The following is an 8,991-nucleotide window of genomic DNA, read 5'->3' as shown; positions in this document are numbered from 1 at the left end:
GGCTACAACCCCTACACAGTAGCATATGTGCCAATTTCTGGTTGGAATGGTGACAACCTGCTGAAGGCAAGACTAATGAACCTTGATTCAAGGGATTGAAAGTCATTCATAAAGATGGCAATGCCAGTAGAAACATATGAAGCTCTGGATTGCATCCTATGACCAACGTGTCCAAATGATGAGCCAAATGATGTGCTCCCCAGGATGTCTACCAAATTATTGCCGTTGGCACTGTCCTAGTGGGCCAAGTGGAGACTGCTGTCCTCAGTCACCTGATCACCTTTATTCCCATCAATGTGACAACTGAAGTAAAATATATTGAACTGCACAATGGAACTTTAAGTGAAGTTCTTCCTGAGAACAGTGTGGTCTTCAGTGTCAAGAAAGTGCTGTCAAAGATGTTTTTCATGGTGACATTACTGGTGACAGCAAAAATGGCCCACCAGTTGTCTTTGCAGTTAGATGATTATCTGGAGTCATGCAGACCAAACCAGAGCTCGCTGTGCCTCTGTACTGGATTGTCCCACAGCTTACATTGCTTACAAATTTACTGAGCTGAAGGGAAAGACTCATCCCTTTCCTGGTAAGATGCTGGAAGATGGCCCTGAAGGTTTGAAAGCTGGTGATACTGCCATCCTGGATATGGTTCCTGCTTAGCCATATGTGTTGAGAGCTTTTCTATTCCCCTTTGGGTTTATTGCTGTTTGTGACATGTGGCAAGCAGTTGCTGTGTCAAAGCAGTGGACAAAATGGTTGCAGACTTGTCACCAAGTCTGCCCAGAAAGCTCAGAAGGCTAAATGAATATTACTTCTAATACCTACCACCCCAGTATTAACACATTTTATCCCATCATCCCAGAAGTGGAGCACCTATAAAAATTTAAATATACTATATAATGTATAACATATAACAAAATATATAATGTAATATAATAGATGTTTATATTGTTTCTTACATAAATATATAATAAGAATATAATCATATAACAATGTGTAAGCTCTAGATTGTGATTTCCAACCTATTTTAATACATCTTGTCAATTTTGTTGAAATGTTCACAAGATTGAAAACTTGGAACTTAGTGGGGTAATCAGTGGTGGAAGATGGGTCTCGGAGCTCTTTGTCTCAATTGACCATTTAAGTGTAATAGTAAAATACTGGTTAATGGGAGGATCCGGGCCGCGCTTCCTCTCGCCAGGCCTGCGAGCTTCCTCCCAGCGGAGCCCGGGCTAGCAGAGGTTGGCCGCCACCGCCGCCGAGTCCGCCGCCGCCCTCCGGCTCTAGCACCACCCCGCTCCCGGCCCCGGGGATCCCGCCGGGGCGGGGTCCGAACCGGGCGACCGCCCGGGCGCGCAGCCGTCGGGGCCGTTCCCCGACCAGCTACCTCCCGCCCCGGCCAGTCCTTGGCCGCCCGAGACCCCGGCATGGAACGAGGGGAGCCCGGCCGCCCCCAGCCGAAAGTCCTGGGCGGCCCCGGGCTGCCGGCGAGACGTTCCAAAATCGAAGCTTGGTGGCGGCGTTCGGAAACGGAACTCTACCCAGGCCGTGCCGGCTACATTGTTTCCTCCCCCACTCCACCCGACTCCCTCCCGCCCGCTTCCTCCGCCTTTCTTCCCTCCCAGACCCGGGCTTTGTGGCGGCGGTACCCCTGCCTCTGTCGGACCGTCCTTCCTCCCTCCCTCTTTTAGCATCCGTGCCTCTTTGTATCGCACCCCCTGGGGACCCCTGCGCCCCACCCATCCCCCTTGGCCGCATGGACCGTCCTGCAGGCCGCTGATGCCGCTCGTGCCGAGGTGGCCCGGACCGCAGTGCCCCGAGAGAGCTCTAATGGTACCAAGTGACAGGTCAGCCTTCCTGTGACACGGAGACACCAGATCTCCTGAGAAGATGTCGGCAATACAGGCCGCCTGGCCATCCGGTACAGAATGTATTGCCAAGTACAACTTCCATGGCAGTGCTGAGCAGGACCTTCCCTTCTGCAAAGGAGACGTGCTCACCATTGTGGCCGTCACCAAGGACCCCAATTGGTACAAGGCCAAGAACAAGGTGGGCCGTGAAGGCATCATCCCAGCCAACTATGTCCAGAAGCGGGAGGGCGTGAAGGCAGGCACCAAACTCAGCCTCATGCCGCCTGTTCCTGGTGCGGGAAAGTACCAACTACCCTGGGAATTACACACTGTGCGTGAGCTGTGATGGCAAAGTGGAGCACTACCGCATCATGTACCATGCCAGCAAACTCAGCATTGATGAAGAAGTGTACTTCGAGAACCTAATGCAACTGGTGGAGCACTACACCGCTGATGCAGATGGACTCTGCACTCGCCTCATCAAACCAAAGGTCATGGAGGGCACAGTGGCAGCCCAGGATGAATTTTACCGCGGTGACTGGGCACTGAACATGAAGGAGCTGAAGTTGCTGCAGACCATTGGGAAGGGAGAGTTCAGAGATGTAATGCTGGGTGATTACCGGGGAACAAAGTTGCTGTCAACTGCATTAAGAATGACGCCACCGCCCAGGCCTTCCTCGCTGAAGCCTCCATGACGCATCTTCGGCACAGCAACCTGGTGCAGCTTCTCGGTGTAATTGTGGAGGAGAAGAGTTGGCTCTACATCGTCACCGAGTACATGGCCAAGGGGAGCCTGGTGGACTACCTGAGGTCTCGGGTCGGTCGGTGCTGGGAGGAGACTGTCTCCTGAAGTTCTCACTAGACGTCTGTGAGGCCGTGGAATACCTAAGAGGGCAACAACTTCCTGCACCGGGACCTGGCTGCCAGAAATGTGCTGGTGTCTGAGGACAATGTGGCCAAGGTCAGCGACTTTGACCTCACCAAGGAGGCCTCCAGCACCCAGGACACAGGCAAACTGCCAGTCAAGTGGACAGCCCCTGAGGCTCTGAGAGAGAAGAAATTCTCCACCAAGTCTGACGTGTGGCGCTTTGGAATCCTTCTCTGGGAAATCTACTCCTTTGGGCGAGTGCCTTACCCAAGAATTCCCCTGAAGGACGTCATCCCTCAGGTGGAGAAGGGCTATAAGATGGACGCCCCTGATGGCTGCCCGCCTGCAGTCTACGAGGTCATGAAGAACTGCTGGCATCTGGATGCCACCATGCGGCCCTCCTTCCTCCAGCTTGGAAAGCAGCTTGAGCACATCAAAGCCCATGAGCTGCACCTGTGACCTCCGCTTCCACCCAGGTCATGGGCCTGTGGGGACTGAACCTGGAAGATCACAGACCTGGTGCCCCTGCTGCTCGCTGGGCCTGAACCTGAACTGAGTCCCAGTGGGCTGGCAGGCTTCTTTCCTCTGCCCAGCCTGTCCCCTCTGGTGCCCCAGGGATCCCACCTAGGCCAGGCACCTTCTCTCATGGACCTATTTGTAGGCCTTGGGGTGCCTACTGCAGGTGCCAGGAAGGGAGGTGGCTGAGGAGCAGAGGCAGTGCTCCTGTCACAGTCAGCCTTCCCCTGGCCTCCCATTGCTCGCCTTCTTAGAGTTTTATTCCCTTACTTTTTTGAGATTTTTTCCGTGTGTTTATTTTTTATTATTTTTCAAGATAAGGAGAAAGAAAGTACCCAGCAATTGGGCATTTAAAAAAAAAATACTGGTTAATGTGACAGGGCATTGTACAATCTTGAGAAGAATATAAGAACTCTATTATGTGGGCCTTTGTTTTTGTGTGTGGCAGTTTTAAGTTATTAGTTCTTAAAATCAGCACTTTTTAAAGAAGCAACCTGACCAAAAAAATCTGTCACAGAATTCTGACACCTACTAAAATTAAGTTTTGTGAGAACAGTTTTAAAACTGCAGGCTGTCCTAAACAAGATAAGAACATCTTGTGCCCTTCAGTCTATCGCACCTAAGATGTAAGCCACCCTCTGTCCAGCATGGCTACTCTGTGCCTGCTGCCCACAGGTAGACCCTTAGTAGCCCTCTCAGTTATCAGATCAGAGGTCCAGACAGCACTGTGTCAGACAGCACTGAGACCTGCTGCTGGTGGTTCATATCGGCCAAAAAGAAAAATGAGAGATTACATTAATACATTTATGTATTATCTATCACAATGAATAAATGCATTCTACTGTCATGTACAACTAATTAGAACAACAACAACAAAAAGCTGGAAAGAGCTTCCTCCAAGTGAAAGGTGAAGTTTCCAACTTGGGAAACAGAAAAAATAAACTCACGCACTTAGGTTACTGAGATCTGTGTTAGGAATCAACCTTCTATTTTAGGCCAGAACAAGCAGTGAAGGGTGATAACATGCTGGTTAGCTGGTGGAAGGACCCTAGCCCAGGGGTCTAACCTCCCCTGGCCACCAACTCTTCTAAAGGCAATATTCATGAGATAATGCCTTTTTTGTGGGAATGTTTTGTCTTCATATTATGTGACCTCAGTACATGTCACCCATGATCACACTCTTCTCAGAATGTCCTTGATTTTTACCTCTCACCTTCTCCTAGCTCTTTCTGCTTTTCCTTTCAATTATGTTCTCAGGCTACTCTTTTAGGACAGGTCCCTTCTTTCAGCAAGTGCCTTTCTTCCATGAATGTGTCAGGACATTTCCACTCTGCAGCAAGACTGAGGTTTTAACAATGTGCTTAAGACCATGAGGCTTCCCAGATTAAAGCCTCCATGGAACAGAGGACATTTCCAGCCCAGAAGGCTGGTGCAACCTCACATCACCTCTCACTAAGCCCTCGCAGGGTGCCACTCATAACAACACCGTGTTTCTTTCGCTCCTTGGATTTTCTAGGCTGTAGTCAAGTTCAAGGTCTTTATCTATGATTAACACTGCCAATGTTGTCCTTCTCCCCAAAAGGACACCTCATCTCAACTTGTAGTTATTGCTACAGGTTAGATCTCAAACATCATCCAAAGGCACAAGTGTTAAAGGTTTAGTCCCCACTTGGTGCTGTTTGGGAGGTAGTGGAAACTCTAAGAGGTGGGGATTTATGGGAGTTTTCAGGTTATGGAGGGTTTTCTCTTGAAAAGGATTGTGGGACCCCAAAGCAAGGAAAAGTGACACCTTCAGAGAAGAGTATGAGAAGTAACTCTAAATTAAGACCAAGATAAATTTTCATTGAGAAGCCTAAGGAAATAGGCTAAGGTGTGTTCTTATTGCCCAAACTCCTTAATTTTAAGGAAAAGCATGTCCATACTCCATAATGACTTTTCCAGATACAGAGTGCCTAAGCATCAGCCTCTACAAATGCTGACACACACATGCCTATCAGCAATATGACTAACCAGGTCATTAAATAACTTTCTGCCATTCAGTCTCCTGGTTATTGGAGCTATCAGGCAATTTTTAGAAAGTCAGTCCTCTCATCTAGAGAAAAAATGATCTCTAATTGACTAATGTGAAACTAATGCTAGATGTTCAACTAACCATACAGCAAGCAGGCAATTGAATGCTTGTTTTTGCAATAGCAACATTGATTTTTTGAATTTAACAAAGATAAGTTGATTCCCTTGACCAATAAATATTTTTGTGCAGCTTTGTCATGTTGCTTTTCCCTACAGCTCTGTAAATAAGCTTGCTCCCTGGCAATCTTTGCGGTCACTGAGGGAACACCCCATGCAACCTGATTAGGGATGAGCTGAATCGATTCCAGCTGAATTTATTTGAACTGTACCACTTACAATACTTTGAAATTATCTCTTTCCTCCACAGTTCTCCCCCCATAGGATTCTGTAGAGGAAAAGAGCAGGCAGTATGGCAAGTACAGAAATGTAGGAAGACCAGAAGAGCCTTCTTGCTAAAACTTCTCTGCAGCCACACTAAGACAAGTTGCTAATGAAAACAGTTCAGAAGCCTTGGGACCTATGGAATTATCATCTAGAAAATATATGTATTTTTACTTAAGAATGGAAAATTCCATTTCTCAATTTTTATTGGTTTTTCTGAGAGTGGTGTCAAGGACCATTTCCTGGAGAGGATATAAAAGGTAATTCCTCCAAGTAATACAAAGATTCAGCATCTGGTTCCTTTCACATTACTAGCTAATTCCAACATACATGCTACTAAAGCACAGTTTACTGAAATATAATAAAAATAAACTGAAAGAGTCTTAAAGTATAAAATTATTTTAGCACATTTACTATGGAAGTTTTTTTTTGCAAATCAAGAACTCAATTAATTCAATTATACTTTATCAGTTACTCCCATTTGAATCCATTTTAAGCAGTTCAAACTCTCTTACCTTCCTAGTTTTGAACATGGACTGAATTCACACTCACAAAGAAATTGTGCTTGTTTTGTGCTTGTTTCAAAATAGATGAAAATGCTAAAGTATATTTAATAATTAAAGGGATTCAATATTTTTCATGGGACAGAAAGAATTAGGACAAGACTAAATTATAGTCATTCTAAAATCCTCAGGAAGAGGAATGCTTCTTTCAATGAGGCATTTAAGCCTAAGTGAATAATAAAGGTGCTCTCAAGCAAAGAGGAGGTGGACAGATCACCAACAGCACTGAAGGTCTCTAACTCTGGGTGATGCAGATGCACTTCCTGAATGCAACCCAGACAGAATTTTGGTTTGGTGTGTCTGCCACAGGTAATTTTAGGAATGGTTGATTTAGTTCTTGAGAACTTCTAATACTGCCTTCCAAACTTTTCATCATGTCTTCAAATTAATTAATGTTTTATTCTTGCAAGAAATGTCTAGAGTTATCTTTAATATTTCTTTGTCATTGACTCTAGGTTTTGTCTAACTCTTTTGAGATAATAATGCATTTGCTAATTTAATTTTTTCTTGTTGCCTGGGTCAGGAGTTCGTTCATAGATGGAAATTTGTGCAAATAAGTCAGGAGCGGGGTAACATTATGTATATCTAGGGCATTGTATAACTCATACAACAAGAGAACAGTGACAAGCACCAGTAGATCTTTGGGTAATGTGTACTAGGTTTTTTTATTACTCATATCCTCCTTCTTGTAAAAGCAATGGATATTTCCTTCAACTTTAGTCTAATTTCTTCATATTTGTGTGTGTGCAAACCATCTTGATCTAAGCCTACTTTTTCTACTAATTATTTAAAAATATGTGTGCTGAGTTGAAAATTAAAGTATTAAACTATGGATCGAATAGGTTTTCCTTTACATTTTAATAAAGCAAATTCCTTTACAATACTTGTAAAGGATGTGTTCTTTAAATCTCTTAATCTATGGTTTATATGTATTGTTACCTTTCCTCTCTTTTGAAAACATGCAAGTAGATCTATTAGACTAGTTTAGGAATTATGTTCTTTTAAAAGAATAAAATACAATTTATTAAAGGAATATTGTTTACATACATATGGGACACCTTAAGTAAATCAACACTATAGCAGTCCTAAAGACTATTTAATTTCTGCATGTATAAAAGGTTTGGTGATGCATGTGTTTTCAGTTTTATTTAGTATGGCTATATGTGACATCCTTCTATATAAAAACACTGTACAGCATCACAGGGAGTACACACGTCTTAATTTCATTCACACAGTCCATTTCTCTTAAACTGCCACTGAAATTTAAATCATTGCTCAATTCTAAGCATTCAACAAAACACAAGTTTCATAGGATCAAAAATGATAATTTGTTTTTCTAGAACTAACTTTCCATTTGTTAATGTGTTTTGATATATTTCCCACCCAAATTAAGCCCTCTGCTAAAGGAACCACCTGTTTTAGATAATCTAAAAATAAAAAAGAGTATATTTCAAGTATTTAAAAAGACTTGTCATTTATGGTTAAAAAAATATATATATATATCATCATGTAAGCACAGACAGTCACTGCATCACACATTCCTCTCAGTAGAATAATTTCTAGAGTGTGTATAATCCTGGCATTAAATGTTGATGGAAATAATGTGTCTTTAAATACCTACAGATTTTAAAAGTAAAGACATTAAGGTAGTTGCCAGTTTTTTGTAAGGATGAATTTGTGCAATACTGTTTCCTACTCTGGAAATACATAAGCCTGGCATTAGCTGACTGCACCTTGTAACATTGTATAGCATTTAAGAAATGAAGAAAAAAAAAAAAACTGGCTCAATCCACTAGAACAAATAACATGGTGATACTTAAACATGGTGACATTTTTACGAAAGTTGTATCCAGAAATCCACTCAATGTCCTGTTGTTTTTCTTTCATCAAAAAAGACTCATCTTGAAAACTGGTGACTGTATGAATGGGTTACTGCACTCTGGATTGTGGAATAGTGGTGAGCAGATAGAACAAAGTATTAACTGTCCTCCTTGCTCACTTGGTCCTCAGGTAAGTTTCTGTTAAATTTTTTGGCCACCAGAATTACTTCCACCTTGATTTCCTCTCTCATTTTGTAACCATCTTAGAACTGTTCTTAATCCAAAGTCCTAACTTTGTATTTTTCCCTCTGAAGATCAGACTAACGAGGCCCTGAACTATATGACATGATGTCAAAGACATTGGCAAGAACCTACCTTCCTCTCTCCTCAGGCTTCTTCTGTCTTAAAGATTTATAATTTGTATATAAACCTGCCATAGGTAACATTTCATTGAGAGTATAAACTCCTTGAAAGTCATCCTCAGAAACATGTTTTTCAAGGCAAAAGAAAAAGGGGAGTGTTAGAGGTTAAAGAAGACTAGGGCCACAGGAAGCTGCACCTGTAGTGACCCAGTACTCCCAGGGCCTGGTGATCCACTTCTCAAAAGCTAAGGGTGAGCACCACCACCTTGAGACCATCTTTTGGGATACTGAAAAAACTGCCTCAGTTGATTACAAATTTTTATTTCCTGGGAAAATTTAGTAAATCAGAATTAGATTAATAAAAGTCTTTAACCACATGAATTCTTCTCTATTGAAACATTTCATGTACTTAAGGACAATGTTTCCACAGTAAATAAATATAAAAGTTTGTGATTTACAGAATCTTCTAGACCAGTTAAAAACAAAAGAGGTTAAAAATACCAGAACCTAATAAAAGAATAAATTGTACATGAAACACATTCTTGCCCTAAGCTTTTACATTTG

General features: G+C 43.0%; 1 pseudogene; it reads left to right on the top strand.

Annotated features, from left to right (window-relative positions):
* Positions 1-1,681: 1,681 nt before the first annotated feature.
* LOC124962137 (tyrosine-protein kinase CSK-like) lies at positions 1,682-3,265 on the top strand (annotated as a pseudogene).
* The last annotated feature ends 5,726 nt before the right edge of the window (positions 3,266-8,991 follow it).

Source organism: Sciurus carolinensis, chromosome 12, assembly GCF_902686445.1.
Source record: "Sciurus carolinensis chromosome 12, mSciCar1.2, whole genome shotgun sequence".
In the NCBI taxonomy this organism is placed as follows: Eukaryota; Metazoa; Chordata; class Mammalia; order Rodentia; family Sciuridae; genus Sciurus; species Sciurus carolinensis.
This window is presented reverse-complemented; position numbering and strand designations above follow the sequence as displayed.